Consider the following 27,051-nt stretch of genomic DNA (forward strand, 5'->3'; position numbering starts at 1 on the left):
CTTGAACATAAGGTAAGAGTTGTCATCCTTATTATGTCCAGAGGTGTTCCTCGGTTTCAGAGTTCAACTGATCAAATAAACAGATAATCATAGCCTATGATTCATCCGAGCACGGCCATGCATTTCACAGTTTCTAGCTCTCCGAGTGGCCTTGTACAACTTTTAAGCATCTCATCCCGATTTATGGGAGGACAATCCCAATCTTGCGATCTTGAGATTAGACTTCGTTTGATAGGTGATTACCTGAGCGTTGCCTTTATAGCCTCCTTTTACGGTGCGACGGTTGGTCAACGTCAAAGAAACCAGTTCTCAAACAAGTAATCTCAAATCACTCAGGTATTGAGGATTTAGTGTCTAATAATTTAATGAAATTTACTTATGACAGATTTTCATCTCTTACAGTAAAGTTTCATAGGTCTTGTCCGATACTAGTCTTCCCAAGGTAAGTATCTATGCAAATGATTATGACATTGCCATGTCCACATAGTTCAAGAAACAGAACTACTAGTCATCTTGCATTCTAATCGTCTAACGTTTTCTATGCGTCCAATTTTATAGAAAACTCCGATTAGGGACCATTTTCAACCTTTGACATTCAAGTTCACTTGATAGACATTTCTTAGTCACAGGACTGGTCCTGACAGTCTATCTTGAATATATCGTCAAATTGAAGGGACTCATCATTTAATAAACCACAAATTAAATGGAAAAATGAATTCATTTCATTTATTGTGAATGATTAACCAATAATGTTTTACAAAGATTTAAACTCTAAAACTTTAAAACATTAAATAGAGACATCAAAGCCATTCTCCAATATGCTTGATTCCCATAGCTGCAGTGTGCGAGTTGTGCTTCGCTTGCGGCAGAGGTTTAGTCAATGGATCTGATATGTTGTCATCAGTTCCAATTTTGCTTATCTCGACTTCTTTTCTTTCAACGAACTCTCGTAGAAGGTGAAATCTACGAAGTACATGCTTGACTCTCTGGTGGTGTCTAGGCTCTTTTGCCTGTGCAATAGCTCCGTTATTGTCACAATACAGGGCTATTGGTCCTTTAATGGAGGGGACTACACCAAGTTCACCTATGAACTTCCTTAGCCATATAGCTTCCTTTGCTGCTTCATGTGCAGCAATGTACTCCGCTTCAGTTGTAGAATCCGCAATGGTGCTTTTCTTAGCACTTTTCCAGCTTACTGCTCCTCCGTTGAGGCAGAAGACAAACCCAGACTGTGATCTGAAATCATCTTTGTCGGTTTGGAAACTTGCGTCCGTATAGCCTTTAACAATTAATTCATCATTTCCACCATAGACCAGGAAGTCATCTTTATGCCTTTTCAAGTACTTCAGAATGTTCTTGGCAGCAGTCCAATGCGCCTCTCCTGGGTCTGACTGGTATCTGCTCGTAGCACTGAGTGCGTATGCAACATCCGGGCGTGTACATATCATAGCATACATTATTGAACCAATCAATGATGCATATGGAATCCCATTCATTCGTCTACGCTCATCAAGTGTTTTTGGGCACTGAGTCTTGCTTCGAGTCATTCCGTGAGACATGGGTAGATAGCCTCGCTTGGAGTCCGCCATTTTGAACCTATCAAGCACCTTATTGATATAAGTGCTTTGACTAAGTCCAATCATCCTTTTAGATCTATCTCTGTAAATCTTGATGCCCAATATGTACTGTGCTTCTCCTAGATCCTTCATCGAAAAACATTTCCCAAGCCAAATCTTGACAGAGTTCAACATAGGAATGTCATTTCCGATAAGTAATATGTCGTCGACATATAATACTAGGAAAGAAATTTTGCTCCCACTGACCTTCTTGTATACACAAGATTCGTCTGCGTTCTTAATGAAACCAAAGTCACTGACTGCTTCATCAAAACGTATATTCCAGCTCCTGGATGCCTGCTTCAATCCGTAGATTGATTTCTTTAGCTTGCATACCTTTTTAGCATTCTTTGGATCCTCAAAACCTTCAGGCTGTGTCATAAACACAGTTTCTGTTAAAACGCCATTTAAGAAAGCAGTTTTGACATCCATCTGCCATATTTTGTAATCGTAATATGCAGCGATTGCTAACATTATCCGAATAGACTTTAGCATTGCAACTGGTGAAAAAGTTTCATCGTAATCCACACCGTGGACTTGCCTGTAACCTTTTGCAACCAATCTAGCTTTGAAAACTTCAAGTTTCCCATCCTTGTCCTTTTTCAGTTTGAAAACCCATTTGCTTCCAATGGCTTGGTAGCCATCTGGCAAATCGACCAAATCCCATACTTGGTTTTCAGACATGGAGTCCAATTCAGATTGCATGGCTTCTTGCCATTGCTTGGAGATGGGGCTCGTCATAGCTTGTTTGTAAGTCGCAGGTTCATCACTTTCAAGTAATAGAACGTCATAGCTCTCGTTCGTCAAAATACCTAAGTACCTTTCCGGTTGAGATCTATATTTTTGCGATCTACGCGGGGTAACATTTCTAGATTGACCATGATTCTCACCAGATTCTTCTAAAGATCTCCGAGTTTCATCCTGAATGTCAGCTTGAGCATTCTCTAGAGTTTGTTGTTCGACTCGAATTTCTTCGAGGTCTACTTTTCTCCCACTTGTCATTTTGGAAATGTGATCTTTCTCCAAAAAGACACCATCTCGAGCAACAAACACCTTGTTCTCAGATGTATTGTAGAAATAATACCCCTTTGTTTCCTTTGGATAGCCCACAAGGATACATTTGTCAGATTTTGGATGAAGTTTGTCTGAAATTAATCGTTTGACGTATACTTCACATCCCCAAATCTTAAGAAAAGACACATTTGGAGGCTTTCCAAACCATAATTCGTATGGAGTCTTTTCGACAGCTTTAGACGGAGCTCTATTTATAGTGAGTGCAGCTGTATTTACTGCATGTCCCCAAAATTCTAATGGAAGTTCGGCCTGACCCATCATTGACCTGACCATGTCTAGCAAGGTTCTGTTCCTCCGTTCCGACACACCGTTCCATTGTGGTGTTCCAGGAGGAGTCAACTCTGATAGAATTCCACATTCTTTCAGATGGTCATCAAATTCATAGCTCAGATATTCACCGCCTCTATCAGACCGCAGTGCCTTAATCTTCTTGCCTAATTGATTCTCTACTTCACTCTGAAATTCCTTGAATTTGTCAAAGGATTCAGACTTATGCTTCATTAGGTAGACATAACCATACCTACTGAAGTCATCAGTGAAAGTGATAAAGTAGCTGAAACCACCTCTAGCATTTGTACTCATTGGTCCACATACATCTGTATGGATTAAACCCAATAGTTCATTTGCTCTTTCTCCAACTTTAGAGAAAGGTTGCTTTGTCATTTTGCCAAGTAAACATGATTCGCATTTACCATAATCCTCTAAGTCAAATGGTTCTAGAATTCCTTCCTTTTGAAGTCTTTCTAAGCGTTTCAAGTTTATATGGCCTAATCGACAATGCCATAGATAGGTGAGATCTGAATCATCCTTTTTGGCCTTTTTGGTATTTATGTTATATACTTGTTTGTCGTGATCTAATAAATAAAGTCCATTGACTAATCTAGCAGATCCATAAAACATCTCTTTAAAATAAAACGAACAACTATTGTCTTTTATTAAAAAGGAAAATCCCTTAGCATCTAAGCAAGAAACTGAAATGATGTTTTTAGTAAGACTTGGAACATGGAAACATTCTTCCAGTTCCAAAACTAGCCCGGAGGGCAACGACAAATAGTAAGTTCCTACAGCTAATGCAGCAATCCGTGCTCCATTTCCCACTCGTAGGTCGACTTCACCCTTGCTTAACTTTCTACTTCTTCTTAGTCCCTGTGGATTGGAACATAAGTGTGAGCCACAACCTGTATCTAATACCCAAGAAGTTGAATTAGCAAGTATACAGTCTATAACGAAAATACCTGAAGATGGAACGACTGTTCCGTTCTTCTGATCTTCCTTTAGCTTTGGACATTCTCTTTTGTAATGGCCTATTCCATCACAATAAAGACAGCTTGATGTGGACTTGTCCTGCTTTGATTTAGCATTGCCCTTGGACTTTCCACCTTTCTTGAACGGTCTCTTTCTAGCCTTGAGTAAATCTTTGGCTTCACAGTCCAGTATTATTTCAGCCTTTCTGACAAGGTGAACAAATTCTGCAACTGTTTCTTCTCTTGGTTCACTTAGGTATAGTTGCTTGAAGCGACCAAACCCACTGTGTAGTGAATTGAGCAAGACAGAGACTGCCATCCTTTCGCTTATTGGTGTTCCTAGTAGACTTAGGCGATCAAAGTATGAACACATAAGATCCACATGGAACCTCAGTGGGACGCCTACCCTCTGTTTAGTGCGAAGGAGCTGAACATGTGTTTCTTGGACCTCCATCCTATAACACCTGTTGGGAGAACTAACCTTTAGACCAGACATTGATTCAATCAACTCATGGACGTTCAGGTCCCTGTCCTCCGTACTTCCACGACAGATATCCCTCAGATTCTTGATGAGCGTAAAAGGTTCATATGCTACAAACCTTTTAGCCCAATCATCAGGGATATTGTTCAGCATGAGACTCATAACCTTTTTGAGATCCGCATCCCAGGCGTAAAATCTCTCAGGGGTCATGTCTCTGGCATAGTAGCTTGGCATGGGATGTGACAGTACATACTCAAGTCCATTGAGTTTGACTATTTCAACTAGCTTAGCTTCCCATTCAAGAAAATTTGTTAGGTTCAGCTTGACCATAAGCTCAGAACCCATGATGATGTTTTGATTGTTGTTTGCCATATTAAAACTACAATTGAAGAGAATAAACAAATAAATAACCATTCACAGTTACTCTTAATAAACTTAAATTCTAGCATACATGCATAATTCAATGTTTATTAAGCATTTTATTCAAGTTATGTGTTCCGGCAGGTGTGAATAAAATGATTCCAAGATCCTAAAATCATTGAAGAACTAAGCACAGTTTGTCGACTTAATCCTAGAACATCTTAGGTAAGCAAAAGCCTTTTGCTAATAGTCTAGAAACTATTCTTGGTTGATAGGTACGTCTAAGAACTTATTAGGTAAACCTATCGATTTTGCCACGACATAAAAGGACTCCTTACTTATATCGCTGAGTTTCACCAAAACTAACATGTACTCACAATTATTTGTGTACCTTGCCCCTTTAGGACCAATAAGTAACACCTCGCTGAGCGAAAACTATTACTAGATTGATGTAAAGGATATCCAAGCAAGTGTATATTTTGGCATGGCACCTTTTAACTCAATTTTTAAGTTTGGAACTTAAATGTTGGTTAGATTTTAAGTGAACTAAAATCCTTAATCATGCAACATAATCAAGCTTTTGATCTCATGCATTTTAAGACATATTTAAAAGCAATAAATAACTTAAAACATGCATAAGATAAATGTGATCTAGTATGGCCCGACTTCATCTTGAAGCTTTGACTTCAAAGTCCGTCTTGAAAATCTCCGTGGGAGGCACCATTTTCTTCAAATAGGATAAGCTATAACTAATTACAACTATTTGATGGTTCGCAGACCATATTTGAATTGAAAAATAACTTTGGTACTTTAGACCAATTACATTCAAATTAATGGTACGCATACCATATTTTCTATCCTATTTGGGCCATACTAGTCACTTCATAACCTGCAAAATAGTACATATACAATATATACCATTCACCCATTCATTATCATGAATGGCCCACATAGCTGGTTAGTAAAACACATTATGCATCACGTAAATATTTGCAGCAATTAATCAAGGGCACCAATAATCTACCAATTATTCAGTCCTTATTAATTCTAATCAAGTTGTTTTAACCTTAAGGATTTGTAGACCTAATCAAGAGTTTATGACTAAAAAACGCTTCCACTTAAACCAATAAATTCATATGCTTTACTAATTTTAAACATAAAAATGTATTTCTAGTCTAACCGGAAACATACAAATTTAATTAAAATTTAAAGCTCATATAAATTTATAATTGAATCCAAAAAGTTTAATTTAATTTCAGTCGTTATTTAAATTAATTCATGATTTTAATTTTAGTAAAATAATTAGAATAAATAACATTTATTATAATTACAATATTCAAAATTAAAATCCAAGAAAATAATTTAAATTATTAATTTTAAAATTAATTAAAATTACGTGAACTGAAATTTTCAAATTAAACATTCAAAACGATCTAATCGGAACGCAAACACCCTACGCATTGCACGCCCATGGGCCGCACGCATACAACCATTGCTGGCCATATGCGCGCAGCCCATGCGCTCGTTGCATAGCTGCTGCAACTCCATCGCAAGCCATCGCACGCTGTGGTGCTTGCTGCGCGCGCGCCAGCGCTCGTCGCACGCGAGCCATCGCTCGCAGTGCGCGCTCGCCAGCGCTCGCTGTGCGCGCGAGCCATCGCTCGCTGGGCGCGCGACATCGCTCGGTGGGCGCGCGACATCGCTCGCTGTGCGCGCGACATCGCTCGCTGTGCGCGCGACATCGCTCCCTGGGCGCGCGACATCGCTCGCTGTGCGCGCGAGCAACGCTGGGCGCAGCGCTCGTGGCACGCGAGCTTGCGCTCGCTGCGCGCGAGGCTGCGCGCTCTTGCGCGAGGCAGCGCGCGTTGTGGCGCAGCTCGCTTGCTGCCCACACGCGACTGCCTTGGCTTGCCTTTCGCCCATGCCCATTTGTTCATAGCTCGTGGCCCACGACACAAGGCAGGGCTGCTGCCTTGTGCTCGTGCACTACGCCCTTGCTCATTGCATTCGTGCCGCACGGGCGACGAGCTCCCTTGCTCGTCGTCGCATGCCCGCACTATACAACACCCCTTAAGGGTAACACGAAGCGTCCATTTCTTTGTGCGTGCAAGTTTTATGAACGAATCGCATAAAAATTTAAAATTTATATTTAAAATTAATGACAAATTAATAAATAATATTAATTTCATAATTTTAGGGCGAAAAATCGAAAATTTATTATTCAATTGATTTCCGATTGTTATGGATTCAAGTCTAGGTCATAAAAATTTAAAATTTATCATAAATTTACAATTTTTATGGTGGTTTTTAATCATAGGTTTCTAATTAAATTATAATTAATTATGAAAATCAAATTAATTCTAAATTATTCTAATTTTCAACAAATTAATCATAATTACAAATTAGATTGCATAATTAACAAGGCTAGGCATTCAAACTTGTTAAACATATACAGTAGGTCAATCAAAAATTCAAGATTTATCAACAAGAATCGCAAATATTTAATTTAACATCTTAAATTTACGAAATTTTGCATTCGAAAAACTAAAACCTTCGAAAAGTCATAGTTAGGCTTCGAATTTGAGAATTCTGGGTTCGGCAGAAAAATATTATTTTTGTCAAAATTTTAGAATGCCTTTTACATGCGGAATTGACACAAAAATCACTCGATTTGGATGAGTAACGAAGAAACTGCCGAAAAACAGCGTACGTATAATTAAATAAACGCAATTTGCAATTAATTAACAATTACGAAAATTAATCACCCCTTTTAATTCTTGCAAATTTGTAATATTTAACCATGTTTATGCAAATTAGATTATGAAAATAATAAGGGGCTCTGATACCACTGTTGGGTTATGATACATATGATATTACATAAATCATGCGGAAACAACCATTAACCCAGGATTACATATTATTTACACATAATCATATAGCACAATTTAGATGCATACTCTTTGTTGCGTGCCTTCCCTAGCTGCGCCCGAACCGAACAAGAACAAGTCTTTAGGACTCCAAGTGTCGTCCCTCCGTAGATAGTCCACAGCACGTCCGGATCCGCCTTAAGATTGACCAACTAGAATCGCCCTTAAGGTACTAGAATTTTCGGCACTTTTGAGCAAGATGTGTGATTGAATTTTTCTCTCAAAAACTCACTTTGAATACTTTTAAACTCGTTATAAATTGTGAACCCAGGCCACATATTTATAGGGGTATGGATAGGGAATTGGAATCCTATTCAGATACAAATTAATTAAACCTAGAATCCTACAAGAACTCTAATTAATTAATTTATCAAATAGAATTAGGAATTTAATCATTAACCGAACTCTGCATGTTTTAGGAATCGTGCATGAACACAAACACTTACGCACACACACACACGGCAGCCACGATGGGCCGCCCATGCGCGTGCGTGCGAGCAGCAGCCCACGCAGCGAGGCCTACGCGAGCTACAAGCCCACGTAGCTCCTGCGCGCGCTGCGCGCGCTGTGCGCGCTGCCACGGCCTGCTGGGCCTGGCGTGGCCTTGGCTGTTCGTGTGGCGCGCTTGGCTTGCTGGGCGATGGCCTGGCTTCGTGCTGGGCCCTCGTCCGGCAGGCCTCGTCCGATGCTTATTCGTACGATACGCTTCCGATTAAATTTCCGATTCCGGAATTCATTTCCGATACGAACAATATTTAATATTTCCGATTCCGGAATTAATTTCCGTTTCGAACAAATATTTAATATTTCCGTTTCCGGAATTATTTTCCGATTCCGATAATATTTCCGATTCTGACAATATTTCCGTTTCCGGCAATATTTCCGATTCTGGCAATATTTCCATTTCCGATAATATTTTCCGATACGTACCATGTTTCTGATTCCGGCAACATCTACGACTTGGATAATATTTATATTTCCGATACGATCCATATTTCCGTTTCCGGTAATATCATCGTTTCCGGAGTATTCATTTCTTGCCTGTGACGATCTCAACTCCCACTGAAACCAAGATCCGTCGATTCCGAATATTCATAGATGGAGTATTTAATGCCATTAAATACTTGATCCGTTTACGTACTATTTGTGTGACCCTACGGGTTCAGTCAAGAGTAAGCTGTGGATTAATATCATTAATTCCACTTGAACTGAAGCGGCCTCTAGCTAGGCATCAGCTCACTTGATCTCACTGAATTATTAACTTGTTAATTAATACTGAACCGCATTTATTAGACTTATCATAAAATGCATACTTGGACCAAGGGCATTATTTCCTTCATTTAGAGCCCCAAACGTTGCCCCTCCGTAGAAAGTCCACAGCATGTTCGGATCCGCTTTAGGTTCAACCTACTAGGATTTTACTTAAGGTTTTATGTATTCGGTTAGGCTTGTTTATGTTCTCCCTTGAACACAATGGGAATAAAGAATATGATTTCAATTCAATTGATGTGTTATAATTATGAGGCCCTAGCCTTATATTTATAATGTAGGAAATAAGGAATTTGAGTTTTACTAGGAATAGAATTACCAAACCTACTAGGATTGAAATTCTTATTCAATTAGAATTGCAATATTAATTAAACTCTTAATCATTTTAATTCTAGTAAAACTAGGAATACTTAATCCAACGTTACTTGGGAATTAAGCAATCGGATATTTCTTGGAGCCCAAGACGAACAACCCAACGCAGCCACGATGGCCCACGTGGGTGTGCGTGCTGCCTCGGCCCATGCCTTGGCAGGCCTTGCACCCGATGCTCGCAGGCTGGTTGCAGCCCATGCGCTGCTGCCTTGCCGCAGGCTTGGCGCGGCCCATGAGCTGCCGCCTTGCTTGCAGCTTGGCGTTGCCCATGAGGCTGCTGCCTTGCTTGTAGCTTGGTGCATCCCATGGCTGCGGCCTTGCTCGCAGGCGGCGGCCCCATGGTTGCTGCCTTGCTCGTCGAGCGATGGGCCGACTCGCTTGCCGGCTAGTCGCTCGTCGAGCTTCCGATTCGTTTTCCGATTCCAGAATTCATTTCCGTTTCGAACAAATTTTTACGCTTCTGCTAATAGTTGCGATTCCAGAAATAATTTCCTTTTTCGACAGTATTTCTGCTTCCGGTGATATTTGTGTTTCCGAGAATATTTCCGATTCCGTCAATATTTCTATTTCCGATAATATGTTGCGATACGAGCCATGTTTCCGTTTCTTGCAACATCTACGACTTGGATAATATTTATAATTCCGTCATGAACCATATTTCCGTTTTCGGCAATATCATCATTTCCGGAGTATTCTTTATTTTTCCTTTTGACGATTTCAGCTCCCACTGGAACCGAGATCCGTCGTTTCCGAATGTTCATAAATGGAGTACTTAATGAATAATATATTCACTTAAATACTTGATCCGTTCACGTACCATTTGTGTGACCCTATGAGTTCAGTCAAGAGTAAGTTGTGGATTAATATTATTAATTCCACTTGAACTGAAGCGACCTCTAGCTAGGCATACAACTCACTTGATCTCACTGAATTTTTAACTTGTTTAATCAATTAATACTGAACCGCATTTATTAGACTTAGCATACTTGGACCAAGGGCATTATTTCCTTCAGTGGACACTCTCTCTGCAGATCCTTGAACCTTTCCCAAACCTCAAATAAACTCTCATCTGCCAACCGTGTGATGGAATTAATCTGACTTCCCAACCAGGCTGTCTTCTCCTGTGGGAAGTACTTCATATAGAAAGAAAGAGCCAAAGATTCCCAGTATGTGATTTTCACTGTCTCTCGATTTAACCCATTAATCCATAGTTTTGTTTTCCGCTCAGAGAAAACGGGAAAAGCATCTCCATAGTCTGCTCTGGGGTTACATTCTTCTTCTTAATGGTAGAGCAATACTGAACAAAGGACTGAATATGAAGATTAGGGTCTTCACCCTTCTTCCCACCAAACCGATGGCTTTCGATCATGTTTATCAAATCGGGATCGATTTTAAAGCTTTCAGCAGAAATACTAGGCATGATCGCCTTGGGTAGCAGGGACAAACTTGGCTTAGAGTAATCCGTAAGCCTCGGCTCAACTACTTCTTCATCCATCTCTATCTCTGAAACTGTATTTGTATCTGAAGTAAAAAGATCGCCAATAATATGATCAAAATCAGAGTTAGAGTAATTCCCACACTGTGTGATAAAGTTTCTTCATCTACAAAAGGTCCTTTCAGGTTCAGGATCGAACAGAGTAAGATTACTAGTACCTACGTCCTGGGCATAGTCAAAGAAACTACAAACAAGTGTGAGATCCGATCTCAAGGAACGAGAGTTCCTTGAGATGTAACAATAATCTAGAACAAACAAATAATAACAGAAAATAAAACTGTTTCCCCGGCAACGGCCCCAAAATTTGACAGGCTAAAGTCGTATCACCTAATCAAAGATAAACCTAAATCCACTAACAAGATAGCAAGGAACTAGGGATCGTATCCACAGGGAAATTGGCGTTTTTTCTACTATTAAAACTAATGTCTAGACTATTGGGAAACAAGAAACTGGTTTGAGTTTGAATATTAAAATACGAAGATAATTAAACAAGGAGAAATTAAATTAATAAAATTTGACAGGCTAAAGTCGTATCACCTAATCAACCCAAAATTTGACAGGCTAAAGTCGTATCACCTAATCAAAGATAAACCTAAATCCACTAACAAGATAGCAAGGAACTAGGGATCGTATCCACAGGGAAATTGTCGTTTTTTCTACTATTAAAACTAATGTCTAGACTATTGGGAAACAAGAAACTGGTTTGAGTTTGAATATTAAAATACGAAGATAATTAAACAAGGAGAAATTAAATTAATAAAAGGCCCAGGGTATAGGTTCACCAATGGAAAATAATCCGGGATGATAAATAATCAATAATAATCAATAAAGTGGTTAATTAGACTAGAATGCTCTCTCGAATCGATACTAATCATAGACTTGGAATTAACAGGCTCTCGCTATGTATTAACCCCAATTCTACCTATTGACAGAAGTCTAAACATCAAATTGTATCACTCGAATCTTAACTTGACATTGCTAGACTAATACAATTACATATGCGCAAATCCAATCGCAAAGTAAATGAAAACAATCAATAGGAAATCAACCAACAATACCAATAATCAATAATAATTAATAATTCCTTCATATTAGTCCATAGATTCCCAAAACCCTAGAATGAGATGACTCCTATATAATTGAAGTAACCAATGCAAACATATTAATTGAAAATATTATTAAAATAAAATAATAAGGCAAGGAAATAATTAATACCTAAACGAAGAACGGAAGAATAAATGAAAGATTGAAACTTTGATTGAAATAAACTAAGTGTTTGATAATAATTGAGAGAATAAAACTAAGTACCAAAATAAACTAAGTGTTTAAGAGTAGAGAATAAGATGTTTGAAATAAAAACTAAGTGCTTATATTTATAGTCTTGCCCAAAAATAAAGGAGAAAACGGAAAATAAACTAAGTAAACGCTCCCAGGGGTTGTCGTCGCCCGATTGGGCGAATTGCTCGAAACCCACCCGATGAAAAGTCTTCACCAGAAGATGCTTGATGGCCGCCCGGTGGGCACCGGGCGAATGGCGCCCGATCGGGCGCGTGCTGAAGGAGTTAAATCCCCTTTTGCTCGCCCGGTTTGGCTCCCTTCGCCCTCCAGCCGTAGGGCGACTGACTTGACGCACCTATCTTCAACTTGATAATCAAGTCTAACTCTTGGGGCTCAAACTTGAGCATCCAAGACTCCCAAGAGTCGACAATAATCGTCCCGAACCTCCTCGTGTAGTGGTCCATAACATCACGAAACGAGCCTAAAAGGGCCGATTTCCCATTAAACAAACCTAAAACTCAAGGCACACTCAATAACACATATTAGTACTCAAAATTGCTCCTAAGAGCTCATTTAACACAAAAAATTAATAAGGGACAAGGATAAAAACTCTATAAAAATGCATATATCAAACTCCACCAAGATAAACCTTTGCTTGTCTCTAAGCAAAGAGCATCAATGAGACAAAGACGATTAACTCACCCCAAGATCAATGTAGAAAGTTGACGAAACAAAGATCAAATCAAGGTAGACATATATCATGATTGAATTTTCTAGTCCCCACAGTCACACATGAACCTGTACAAAGTTCAAACAGGGCTCACAAGGCATACGCATAAAATCTAGATTGGGCCTCACCAAGTGAATCACTCATCTCGTTATGTGGCGGGCTAAGAGAACCAAAAGTGGCTCAATCACTCACCTTCCCATTATGAACATGCATACTATCAAATGAGTAGTAGCCCCTCCTAACTCACAACATAGTTTGTTTAAAGGTTCTCCTAAACACTCAACCTATGCCGGAGTCGACTCGAAATGCACATATACTCTTTGGCCCTTGATAAAAAACTAATTTCAACCTATTGTTATAAACACATTGCGCGATTATAAAAAAAAGTTTTTTAATATAAGCTTGTAAGGTTGTCCGGGCAAAAACAAGGGGTAAGGATATTTTGGACATGTGAGAGTGTAAAGTCTAACTGGGGGAGAAAATACAACCAATGAAACCCACCTCCAAAGACTATAAACTCATCAATAGCCAAAATATAACCATAAGGGAAGAAGTAACCAACAATATGAAATATGAACCAACTCTACCCTTTTCCTTGCCTTAAACTACAAAAAATAAATGACATATATATATATATATATATATATATATATATATATATATATATATATATATATATGTAGGACCAGGTTCTAGTGAGAACCTCCCTTAAGATGAGAAATGTCTTACAATGAGAACTTTTAATAGTCGTTAGATTAAAACAAAACGAACGACTGAGATTGAATCTCGCAAATTAAATGAATTTGAATGTACGTGGTTCCCTTCTCCCTCCTAATTGAACTGAAGTTTTCTCTCTCCTCACTCACTCACGTCAATTTCTCTCTCTTCCCTCAATTTCAATAGCACGCATCTCTCTCTTCAACAAAAATACACTTCAAAAACCGAAAATTATGTCGCAATTTCGCATAGATTGCAGAGATTTTGAGGTAGTTTTACAGTATTCTTTCGATTTCTTTCGCTTTTGTTCCTTTGATTGTTTTTTTTATGTCCAATTTGCTTGAAAATAAACTCAACTATCTGCGAATTGTGCTCAAATTTAGTTGATTTACGTGGCGCTGAATTCTTCATGGATGTGAAAGTTGATCTCAGACGCGGGTATTACTTGCTAATTTGATTGAATTAGATTTCTAGGTTTTTAATTTCTCTAATTTTCATTGATAAATTAGCTTTGATCTTTGCATATTGATTGATTCAATTTTCGGCTTGAAGTTGTTAATTCAGTCAAAATTAAGCATGGATACGTTCCTTAATTTGGTTAATTTACTCCAAATTTCTTCCTCGACGACAGTAAATTCGTCCCTCGAATTTGCTAAATTGAGCTCAAAGCAGGTAATATTGGAATATGCTTAAGTTTGACAGTAATATCATCTAAACATTTGTTGTTCAATTCGCTGCAAATTAGCAACCTATAATTCTGAACTAAGTGCTTTTTAAGTCAATTGTGAGGAATTTTGACGCTCTAATTTCTATAAATTTTTATAAGTTTTCTAGCTATAACTTAAGGTGAATTTGTGACCAATTTTGAATTCAATTTTTAGGCACAACTCAAGTGTGCTGAATGTGGTTTGGTGTGTAGCCATTTCGTTTATTCATTTGGGTTAGAGCAACAACTTCTTCTTATTCTACCTGAGTTGACCAGCATGACTGATGGGTTAAAGTTGTGCCTGCTGGTGTAAATTTGATCTCTGGTTAAAGTTTAGCATGACTTTTTTTACCCTGTTTTTGCAAAGAAGAATGATGAAAGGCTAGCCAAGAGGTTTTTTACCCTTGAACTAGTGAACTAAATGTCTTTGGAAGTAAACGATATCTCTCTAAAAGTAAACTATAATTGTAATCATGAAATTGGGAGTTGCTTCTTGCTGGTGTGGTAGCTGTCAGTACTCAGTAGTGTTTGTTCAAAGATTGTTGTGCTTGATTTTTCTCTTCTTCCCGCAGTTTGGTTAACTAAGGGACTGTATGTGCATCTCTTTTCCTTGTGTTCTATGAGGAGTTGCTGTTGTTGATAGGTTGATATGATATCCAAAATCCTTATCAAATTTTATTTTAAAAAGTAAATTAGTTAGTCTCAAAAGTAAATAAATAATTAGTAATAGTAGATTAACTAATCGAGGTTGGGGAAGCGGAGATCCTTGAAATGAGGGATGACGGACGGAGCTTGGAGTCACTGAACCTTGTGTTGGCGATGTATCTTCGAGGCGCACTAACTGTTGATTTCCTGATTGGCACCAAGTGGCAGGACCAGTCCTATGCATAAGATAAGCTAAAGTTTAGGTCCCAAAGTTTCAAGTATTACTTAGTCTAGACTTCGACTCTCTCTATTGGTTTTTCACTCTTTCTTTTGTTGGTACACTTTTTAGTTCTTTCTTTTGGTCATTCTTTTGGATTTTCGAAACACTTGCCCGTGTGACATTCATAATTATTAGCATGTTCGGTTTTGGTGCCGAGCATTGTCGTCGTAGGAGGCCTAACAACGACGCAAAGAGTTATTCTTTTTTGTGAGTCGCTTTTAGAATCGAGTGCTTTTCTTACGCCCTCGCAGCAATTTTTTACGAACGGTTTTTTTTTTGCTACGTGTTTTCTTTTTCGCGGGCACCGAGGCTGCTGCGCCTGACCAGAAGGCCAAACAGCAACTTCGGCGCCCAGCGTCGGGCGTGAGAAAGTCTGGCGCCCAGCCAGGGGCGTTGAAAATGCGTCCCTGGCTGGTTCTCGTTTTCTGTTTGCGTCTACTTTTGTTTATGCGACTTCGATTTTGCGTGCTTGCCTAATAACGTCCTTTACGCGTTGTGCAGCGTTTGTGGGATTCGTTACAGGCCATCCCGAGCGTCGCTTATTTTTGTGGCGATCGTTCGGGTTTGCGGAACACGTATTTCGGGTATAACTCTTTGGCAAATTGGTTTATGAATGTTTGGGCAATTTTTAAGGTCGTTGGTTTTTCTAGGATAGTTTGTCACACACAATCATATATTTCGCTACACATAACTAACATTCCATCATGAGGCAATAATAATATGTCATGTAGTTTATGATAGGCTTCTATGGGTAGTTATTTGCGCATGGCTTGGTACCGCTTCTATCGCAGATCCACCACATGCCCCGGTCGGGGTAGTGCTTTCAACAGACGAATTTCGTCCCAGAAGGCCAACCCGCAAGTGCAAGCCAAGGGGGCGTGCAGGCGAGAGGGACCTAGTGGGCGAGCGATTGGGTTTGGGACGGGTGTACTACTAGCGAAGGTGCCAAGTGGACAACATTCGAAGCGTATGCACCCCCCGGTTGGCGATGGGTATCCTTAGTCCCAACTCCCGAGATGAAACACCAAGGGAGCCAAGATTCGTTATGTGGTTCTGACCGTTCACATTGATATGCTTATTTTCAGGTCGTCCCAACTTGATTGGGAAATAAACGCGGGGTAGGATCGTTTCACCCTTCGGCTATTTTGATTACCTACAAGCACGAGTATTTCCTTCACTATCCCCAGTGGAGTCGCCACTGTGAGGGGGTCAAAAAAGCACGAGGCTAATGCGTGACCTCGTCCCTCGTGGGTGTGACGCTTCTTTTTGTCAAATCAAGTGTAATTGGATTTCCTGTGAGTTTACACCCAATTGACTAGTAATATAGGAGTCGCCATTCAGTTTTTAACGACAATGGGAAAAACTGACAAAACCCGGTTATCGTGACACAAAGGAAGTGCAATTATGTTTGACCACGACGGCCGTAGGTTCCCTTGTGATCCCTGTTGGTGGGGATCGCTCAACGTACACCCGCAGGGTAGAGATTGAGGGTTCGGGGGACTGTAACTACCGAGAGGAGTACTCGCTCTTCGATAACTCCAGAGGCAGGATATCCTTACTAGCTCAGCATAAACAATTGAAGGGACATGCGTTAACTATTAAACTAATCTGAGTCGATTTTAACAATATACAACATATAATACTAGATCGAGCACGATTATCTGATTTAGATTGTTTTAAGGGACCTAGCATGATAATCCAATTTCCCAAAAATATCATATTTATTAGGCGTGATCGAACAATCAGATTTAGTTAGTTTAACAGTTCATAAAAGGGCGAGGAAAGCAATTAAATCATAGAAAAGGGACACATTACGACGCACCCTTGAGAGGTACGTCACGGTTCTCAGAAAACTAACCACTTTGACTTTGCTATTTCTCCTTTTATTTAAAGAATCTCAAGTTATGGGACATGATACGTTATGTTCGATTTATGGATCGATTGCGACAGAACGCGTGATCAATTTCGCAGCGTGAGGCTTAGGCTTAGGGGTTGGAGTCAATACTCAGAATAATAATTGCGTGTTCTTTTCACGTCGAACTTAAGGCCCTATTTATAGAAAAGAGTTCGTGGAAAGATAGAATTGTAGAAGTCTAATCCACGAAGAATTAGGAAAGAACACGTCCCAGGTATTTTCAGCGCCCAGGCCTGGGCGTCAAAGATTTCGGCGCCCAGAGCCAGGCGTTGAAAATAGAATCTGGGCTGTTTTCTCAGTCAGATTCGGATACCTAGAATCCGGAGTGTTTGAAACTTAATTGAGTCTTTTAGTGCGTATTAATTTTATGATGGAATGCATCTGGGCCCGTTACGAACTCTAGGCTCGTTAGGATTTTAATTAATACGTGACTCTTATTTTCGAATCATATTAGGAATAGGATTCTATCATAATCTCTATCTCATTAAGGATTTATGTTGGAGTGCAACACCTAATTCTGACAGGTTTCTATCTTTTATGACTTGCCACTTTTAGCAACTACCCATTACGGAAGTTACTATTTTTAGCAGGTTTCCATAAATAGCAGGTTTATATAAATAGTAGGTTTCGGGTGAAATGAAAAGGGGAATTGAGATTCGTTATTTTATAGGAGATGCGTTGTCAAGTGGAGATTTACGTTTTCATCATCGAACCTTCCCTTTCGGGAATGGGGACAAAAGTAGGTGTCTACAGAGTTCAACATAGGAATGTCATTTCCGATAAGCAATATGTCGTCGACGTATAATACTAGAAAAGCAATTTTGCTCCCACTGACCTTCTTGTATACACAAGATTCGTCTGCGTTCTTGATAAAACCAAAGTCACTGACTGCTTCATCAAAACGTATATTCCAGCTCCTGGATGCCTGCTTCAATCCGTAGATTGATTTCTTTAGCTTGCATCCCTTTTTAGCATTCTTTGGATCCTCAAAACCCTCAGGCTGTGTCATAAACACAGTTTCTGTTAAAACGTCGTTTAAGAAAGCGGTTTTGACATCCATCTGCCATATTTCGTAATCGTAATATGTAGCGATTGCTAACATTATCCGAATAGACTTTAGCATTGCAACTGGTGAAAAGGTTTCATCGTAATCCACACTGTGGACTTGCCTGTAACCTTTTGAAACCTATCTAGCTTTGAAAACTTCAAGTTTCCCATCCTTGTCCTTTTTCAGTTTGAAAACCCATTTGCTTCCTATGGCTTGGTCGCCATCTGGCAAATCGACCAAATCCCATACTTGGTTTTCAGACATGGAGTCTAATTCAGATTGCATGGCTTCATGCCATTGCTTGGAGCTAGGGCTCGTTATAGCTTGTTTGTAAGTCGCAGGTTCATCACTTTCAAGTAATAGAACGTCATAGCTCTCATTCGTCAAAATACTTAAGTACCTTTCCGGTTGAGATCTATATCATTGCGATCTACGCAGGGTTACATTTCTAGATTGACCATGATTCTCACTAGATACTTCTAAAGATCTCTGAGTTTCATCTTGAATGTCATCTTAAGCATTCTCTAGAGTTTGTTGTTCGACTCGAATTTCTCCGAGGTCTACTTTTTTCCCACTTGTCATTTTGGAAATGTGATTCCTTTCCAAAAAGATACCATCTCGAGCAACAAACACCTTATTCTCAGATGTATTGTAGAAGTAATACCCCTTTGTTTCCTTTGGATAGCCCACAAGGATACATTTGCCAGACTTTGGATAAAGTTTGTCTGAAATTAATCGTTTGACGTATACTTCACATCCCCAAATCTTAAGAAAAGACACATTTGGAGGCTTTCCAAACCATAACTCATATGGAGTCTTTTCAACAGCTTTAGACGGAGCTCTATTTATAGTGAGTGCAGCTGTATTTAGTGCATGTCCCCAAAATTCTATTGGAAGTTCGGCCTGACCCATCATTAATCTAACAATGTCTAGCAAGGTTCTGTTCCTCCGTTCCGACACACTGTTCCATTGTGGTGTTCCAGGAGGATACGATTCTGATAGAATTCCACATTCTTTCATATGGTCATCAAATTCATAACTCAGATATTCACCGCCTCTATCAGACCGCAGTGCCTTAATCTTCTTGCCTAATTGATTCTCTACTTCACTCTGAAATTCCTTGAATTTGTCAAAGGATTCAGACTTATGCTTCATTAGGTAGACATAACCATATCTACTGAAGTCATCAGTGAAAGTGATAAAGTAGCTGAAACCACCTCTAGCATTTGTACTCATTGGTCCACATACATCTGTATGGATTAAACCCAATAGTTCAGTTGCTCTTTCTCCAACTTTAGAGAAAGGTTACTTTGTCATTTTGCCAAGTAAACATGATTCGCACTTACCATAATCCTCTAAGTTAAATGGTTCTAGAATTCCTTCCTTTTGAAGTCTTTCCATGCGTTTCAAGTTAATATGGCCTAATCGACAATGCCACAGATAGGTGAGATCTGAATCATCCTTTTTGGCCTTTTTGGTATTTATGTTATAAACTTGTTTGTTGTGATCTAATAAATAAAGTCCATTGACTAATCTAGCAGATCCATAAAACATCTCTTTAAAATAAAACGAACAACTATTGTCTTTTATTAAAAAGGAAAATCCCTTAGCATCTAAGCAAGAAATAGAAATGATGTTTTTAGTAAGACTTGGAACATGGAAACACTCTTCCAATTCCAAAACTAGCCCAGAGGGAAACGAAAAATAATAAGTTCCTACAGCTAATGCAGCAATCCGTGCTCCATTTCCCACTCGTAGGTGGACTTCACCCTTGCTTAACCTTCTACTTCTTCTTAGTCCCTGTGGATTGGAACATAAGTGTGAGCCACAACCTGTATCTAATACCCAAGAAGTTGAATTAGCAAGTATACAGTCTATAAGGAAAATACCTGAAGATGGAACGACTGTTCCGTTCTTCTGATCTTCCTTTAGATTCAAGCAATCTCTCTTCTAATGCCCCTTCTTCTTGCAATAGAAGCATTCGGATTCAGAAGTGGGTTGACTGACCTTCCTCTTTTCAGACTTGGCGCCAGTTTGCTTAGTTGGGCTGGCCTTGTTGCCACCTTTCTTAGCATTCCTCTTCTTTCCAGATTTCTTGAACTTGCCCCCACGCACCATAAGCACATCTTGCTTATCACTTTTGAGCGTCTTTTCAGCGGTCTTAAGCATACCGTGAAGCTCAGTGAGCGTTTTTTCCAGACTATTCATACTGTAGTTCAGCTTGAACTGATCATACCCGCTATGAAGAGAATGGAGGATGGTGTTTACAGCCATTTCCTGAGAGAACTGATGATCCAGCCGACTCATATTCTCAATGAGTCCAATCATTTTGAGAACATGTGGACTTACGGGCTCGCCTTTCTTAAGCTTGGTCTCAAGAATTTGCCTATGGGTCTCGAACCTTTCGACTCGAGCCAGATCTTGGAACATGTTCTTTAACTCACTGATGATCGTGAAAGCATCTGAGTTGATGAATGTTTTCTGCAGATCTGCACCCATGGTTGCGAGCATTAGACATTTCACATCCTTGTTGGCATCAATCCAACGATTGAGGGCTGCCTGAGTGACCCCTTCGCCTGCTGCTTCGGGCATCGCCTCTTCCAGGACATACTCCTTTCCTTTTTGCATAAGAACTATTTGCAAGTTCCTTTGCCAGTCAAGGAAGTTTTTCCCGTTCAACTTCTTCTTTTCGAGAATTGATCGAAAATTGAATGAATTGTTGTTTGCCATAATTAAAACTACAATTGAAAAAAGAATAAACAAATAAATAATCATTCACAGTTTCTCTTAATAAACTTAAAATCTAGCATGCATGCATAATTTAATGTTCATTAAGCATTTTATTCAAGTTATGTGTTCCGGCAGGTGTGAATAATATGATTCCAAGATCCTAAAACCCATTGAAGAATTAAGCACATTATGTATTTAGACTCAATTCTAAAATATTTTAGGTAAGCAAAATCCTTTTGCTAATAGTCTAGAAACTACTCTTGGTTGATAGGTACGTCTAAGAGCTTATTAGGTAAACCTATCGATTTTGCCACGACATAAAAGGACTCCTTACTTATATCGTTGAGTTTCACCAAAACTAACATGTACTCACAATTATTTGTGTACCTTACCCCTTTAGGATCAATAAGTAACACCTCGCTGAGCGTAATCTATTACTAGATTGATGTAAAGGTTATCCAAGTAAGTGTTATTTTGGCATGGCACCTTTTAACTCAATTTTTAAGTTTGAAACTTAAGGCTCTTACTATTGGTTAGATTTTAAGTGAACTAAAATCCTTAATCATGCAACATAATCAAGCTTCAATCTCATGCATATTTAAGACATATTTAAAAGCAATAAATAACTTAAAGCATGCATAAGATAAATGTGATCTACTATGGCCCGACTTCATCATGAAGCTTCAACTTCAAAGTTCGTCTTGAAAATGGATTGGAAACTTCGTCTTGAATTTCACCGTGGGAGGCTCCATTTTCTTCAAACAAGATCAACTATAATTAAACTAATTACAACTATTTGATGGTACGCAGACCATATTTGAATTGAAAAACAAATTTGGTGCATTAGACCAATTACATTAAAATTAATGGTACGCAGACCATATTTTCTATCCTATTTGGGCCATACTAGTCACTTCATAACCTGCAAAACAATACATATACAATATATACCATTCACCCATTCATTATCATGAATGGCCCACATAGTTGGTTCGTAAAAAACACATTGCATGCGTCACATAAATATTTGCAGCAATTAATCAAGGGCACCAATAATCTACCAATTATTCAGTCCTTATTAATTCTAATTAAGTTGTTTAACCTTAAAGGATTTGTAGACCTAATCAAGAGTTTATGACTAAAATTTCTCCCACTTAAACCAATAAATTCATATGCTTTACTAATTTTAAACATAAAATTGTATTTCTAGTCTAACCGGAAACATACAAGTTTAATTAAAATTTAAAGCTCATATGAAATTATAATTGAATCCATTTATTTAATTTATTTTTCAGTTGAATTAAATTAATTCAAGGTTTAATTCTAGTAAAATAATTAGTATAAATAAAAATTTATAATAATTATAATATTCAAAATTAAAATCCGAGAAAACAATTTAAATTATTAATTTTAAAATTAATTAAAATTATTTCCGAACTGAAAATCTCAAATTAAATTCAAAACGCGTCAATCGTAACACGACGAGGCACTTGGGCTTGCCCCCAAGCCCCATCGAGTCATGAGGCAGCTGCGCCCCATCGACTGATCGCTAGGCGAGCACGAGCAGGCCACACGCATCGCAACCATGCCAGGCCACGCTGCGCGCAGCCCGCATAGCACAACGCTACTGCTTTGCTCGCTGGGCGAGGCAGCGCGCGCTGTGGCGCAGTTCGCTTGCTGCCCACACGCGACTGCTCGCCTGGCACACGCCACGCCCATCGCCCATTGCCCATTGAGTCACACACGCCGAGCTCCCTTGCTTCGCGTGCGCGCCTCTTGCTTGTTGCTCGTCGTCGCATGCCCGCACTATACAACACCCCTTAAGGGTAACATGTACCTTCCTTTGCTTTGTGCGTGCAACATTTATGAGCGTTTTCATAAAAATTTAAAATTTTTAATTTAAAATTAACGACAAATTAATAAATCATATTAATTTCATAATTTTAGGGCGAAAAATCGAAAATTTATTAATTAATTAATTTCCGATTAACATGGATTCAAATGTAGGTCATAAAAATTTAAAATATAACATAAATTAACAATTTTTATGGTGGATTTTAATCATGGATACCTAATTAAATTATTAAATTAATTATGAAAAACAAATCAATTCTAAATTATTCGAATTTCAACAAATTAATCATAATTACAAATTAGGTTGTATAATTAACAAGTCTAGGCATTCATAATTGTTAAACATATACTGTAGGTCAATCAAAAACTCAAGATTTATCAACAAGAATCGCAAATATTCAATTTAACATCTTAAATTTACAAACTTTTGCGTTCGAAAACTTAAACCTCCGAAAAGTCATAGTTAGGTTTCGAATTTGGGAATTCTGGGTTCGGCCGATAAATACTCTCTTTGTCAAAATTTTAGAATTCCTTTTACATGCGAAATTGACAAAAAAATCACTCGATTTGGTTGAGTAACGAATATTCTGCCGAAAAACTGCGTACATATAATTAAATAAACGCAATTTGCAATTAATTACGAAAACTAATCACCCCTTTAATTCTTTGCAAATTTGTAAATTTAACCATGTTCATGCAATTTAGATTATGACAAAACATGAATAATGCGGAAAACCTTAATGCCAGGAAACATATTATTTAAACATAATCATTTAGCATAATTCAGATGCATACACTTTGTAGCGTGCCCTCCCTAGCTGCGCCCGAACCGAACAAGAACAGGTCTTTAGGACTCCAAGTGTCGTCCCTCCGTAGATAGTCCACAGCACGTCCGGATACGCCTTAAGCTTGACCAACTAGAATCGCCCTTAAGGTTCCTAGGATTTTCGGCTAATATGGGTTGCAAGTGTTTGGCTGATTTTGTTCCAAAATCTTACCTTTGAATACTTCAATTGTCTATGTAAATATGTGACCCTAGGCACCTATTTATAGAGTTTATGGAAAGGAATTATAATCCTATTAGAATACAAATCTATTTAATTATAATCCTACTAGGACTCTAATTAAACAAACTTTATCTATTAGGATTAGATTTAATCACATGACGAATCCCGGTAGCCTTAGGATTCCGAGTAACACACACGAGTGGCACAATGCACCGCACGCAGGCCTTACGGCCCACGCACAGCGCAAGGCCCAGCTCGCCGCTGCCTTTGATGCGCGCGCCCAAGGCCTTGGCTGGGCCTGGTCTTGGCTTTGGCGTGTGTTTGCCTTTTGGCTTGCTAGGCGATGGCCCGGCTTCGTGTTGGGCGTTCGTCTGGCAGGCCTCGTCCGATGCTAATTCGTACGATACGCTTTCGATTAAATTCTCGATTCCGGAATTCATTTCCGATACGAACAATATTTAATATTTCCGATTCCGGAATTATTTTCCGTCTCGAACAAATATATAATATTTCCGTTTCCGGAATTATTTTTCGATTTTGATAATATTTCTGATTCTGACAATATTTCCGTTTCCGTCAATATTTCCGATTCCGGCAATATTTCCATTTCCAATAATATTTTCCGATACGTACCATGTTTCCGTTTCCGGCAATATCTACGTCTTGGATAATATTTATATTTCCGATACGATCCGTATTTCCGTTTCCGGCAATATCATCGTTTCCGGAGTATTCACTTGCTGGCTTTTGACGATCTCAGCTCCCACTGAAACCAAGATCCGTTGATTCCGAATATCCATAGATGGAGTATTTAATGCCATTAAATACTTGATCCGTTTACATACTATTTGTGTGACCCTACGGGTTCAGTCAAGAGTAAGTTGTGGATTAATATCATTAATTTCACTTGAACTGAAGCGGCCTCTAGCTAGGCATTCAGCTCACTTGATCTCACTGAATTATTAACTTGTTAATTAATACTGAACCGCATTTATTAGACTTAACATTATATGCGTACTTGGACCAAGAACATTATTTCCTTCATTGTAGCCCTTAGATCAAATTAATCGAATGACCTAAAATATACGCGTGTAATTAAGTTTGCACTATGGTATTACCACTTTCTGCGAAGAAATTCCAAGGGCATACAGAATTACAAAAATTTATCCTGAATTTGTGATATTTTGATTGGCAGGAAGGGCGCCCAAGTTTGAACAAGCTGTTTATTAGGGTGAGTTTATCCCTAGTCTTGAAGGGAGTCTCGAGGTGAGTCTCAAGCCTAAATCTTGGGATAATGTGGTAAAAGACTATATTAAGTCTTGAAGTGAGTTTGAAAATCCAAGACTCACTCAAGAATCACTTAAGACTCCACTTTTTTTGTTCCTCCAATCAAATCATGCCACATCATCAAACTTAATTTATCTTATTTCACCCAACTAAATTATTGATGGTTTATGTATTATTTTGTTTCATTTGCCTTTAAATTTATGTTCTAGATCTTTTGAATTGAATATGTTGTATTACTATTTCTAATTTGTACGGAATATATGTCAATTTCGAAATTAACATTTTCTGTTTTTTTTTTCATTTTTTTCTCGAATTATAAATTACTTTGTTTTAGAGCTGATCAACATGGGCTTGGCCCGCTGCCCGGCCTGACCCGGTCCGAAAGTTACCGGGTGTTGGGAAAAAGGCCCGGCCCGACCTGATTTTTTTAAAAAACATTTACGGCCTTTGGACAACGCAAAACAACAATTTTAGTTATAAATTTGGCCCGACCCGAAATTGGCACGAAAGGCCGCTATTTTTAGCCCGAAATAGTGGGTTTTGGGCATACAAAATTAGCCCAAATTGGCTCGGCCCGCCCCTTACATAATGGACAAATTTTTATGTCCTCGACCCGGCCCGCCTTTTGATCGGGTCTACTTTGTTTATATATAAGAAAACATAGTTTCAATATTATTTGGAAAATGTACAAAAAAAAAATATATACATAAAGTATTATTTTAAGAGTTAGGTGAGTCTGAGGTGAGTCTGAGGTGAGTCTGGGGATAATGTGTAAAATAAGGTGAGTTTTGTGTGAGTCTGGATAATGAAAAAGTTAGTGGAAAATTGATGTGGCAGAGTCTGAAAATTGAAGATGAGTCTGGGGATAAACTCACCCTTATATTAAAGAGAAGCTGATTATATTAAAGAGCAGCTGGAGTTGCTGAAGAATCGAGCCAACTCGAACTTTAGGTTGGTTCTGCATCTTTTTTGATTGGGCTGTAATGTACAGTAATTTTTGAAGAATTGAGTACTGCATCGAACCAGAAGGGGGTGGTTTGGTCATAAATTGAGGAGGGTCCGACTGGGCATTGGTAACGGGCACTGCGTTGAACTAGAAGGCGATAGTTTGGTCACAAATTGAGGAGGTCTGATTGGGCATCATAGCATTCACATCATCGTCTTATGGGAGCGGGGAGCAAAACGGGTTGTCGGGTTCGGAAGTATCGCATTTGGGTTGGGGACATTGTTACACGTTAAGAGAGTTGGAAGAAGGTACAAATGGGTTTGGTGATGAGAATCTGATTGGTGAAGGTGGGTATGGAATTGTTTATCATGGGATTTTGAGTGATAATACTCATGTGGCTGTCAAAATTTTGCTAAATAACAGGTTTGTTCTCTCCCTAACCTTTCGTTTCCGTAGTTGTAGTTGTCTTCTTTCTAATTTTGTACTGTAATTAAGTTTTTGTTTTTTGTTAGACTGTAATATGTTTTGGGCGGTTTACATAAAGGTTTTGCATTGTTTCTATGTATAGCTGAATGCCTGAATGTTTAAGCTGGTGTTTCCGTCAGCATTTCTTAGATTTATACTGTAATGAAAGTTGAAATTAGAATGTTTAAGTTGGTGTTGCCTTTGGCATTTCTTGGATTTAAGATTGTTTGATTTCCAAGAGCTTTATGTTCCTTTAATTCTCTGTTTACATCTTATATTTCCCCCAAAATCATTACCCTTTTAATCAATGTGCAATGTGTATAGTTGACCATGTAATCAATGGGATATGTAAGTTGTATGTATCTCTCCCCCTTCTTTCCCTTCCTCGATTTTGCATCAGTTTTGTTGCTTCTTCGGATTTGGTGACCATGGAGTGATTAATTGAATATTTTTTGGTTGGAATTTGAGATTAGTTAAGTTTAATTAGCTTCTTGCTGATGTGGGGAGTGGATGTAATTGGAATGATTGAAGTTGTTGATTTTAGAATTTCCGATTTAATTGAGTTGTTGATTTAATTGAATTTCAGATTCTGGCTTGAGGCTAAT

The sequence above is a fragment of the Spinacia oleracea genome, chromosome 6 (assembly GCF_020520425.1).
Source record: "Spinacia oleracea cultivar Varoflay chromosome 6, BTI_SOV_V1, whole genome shotgun sequence".
Taxonomy (NCBI): Eukaryota; Viridiplantae; Streptophyta; class Magnoliopsida; order Caryophyllales; family Amaranthaceae; genus Spinacia; species Spinacia oleracea.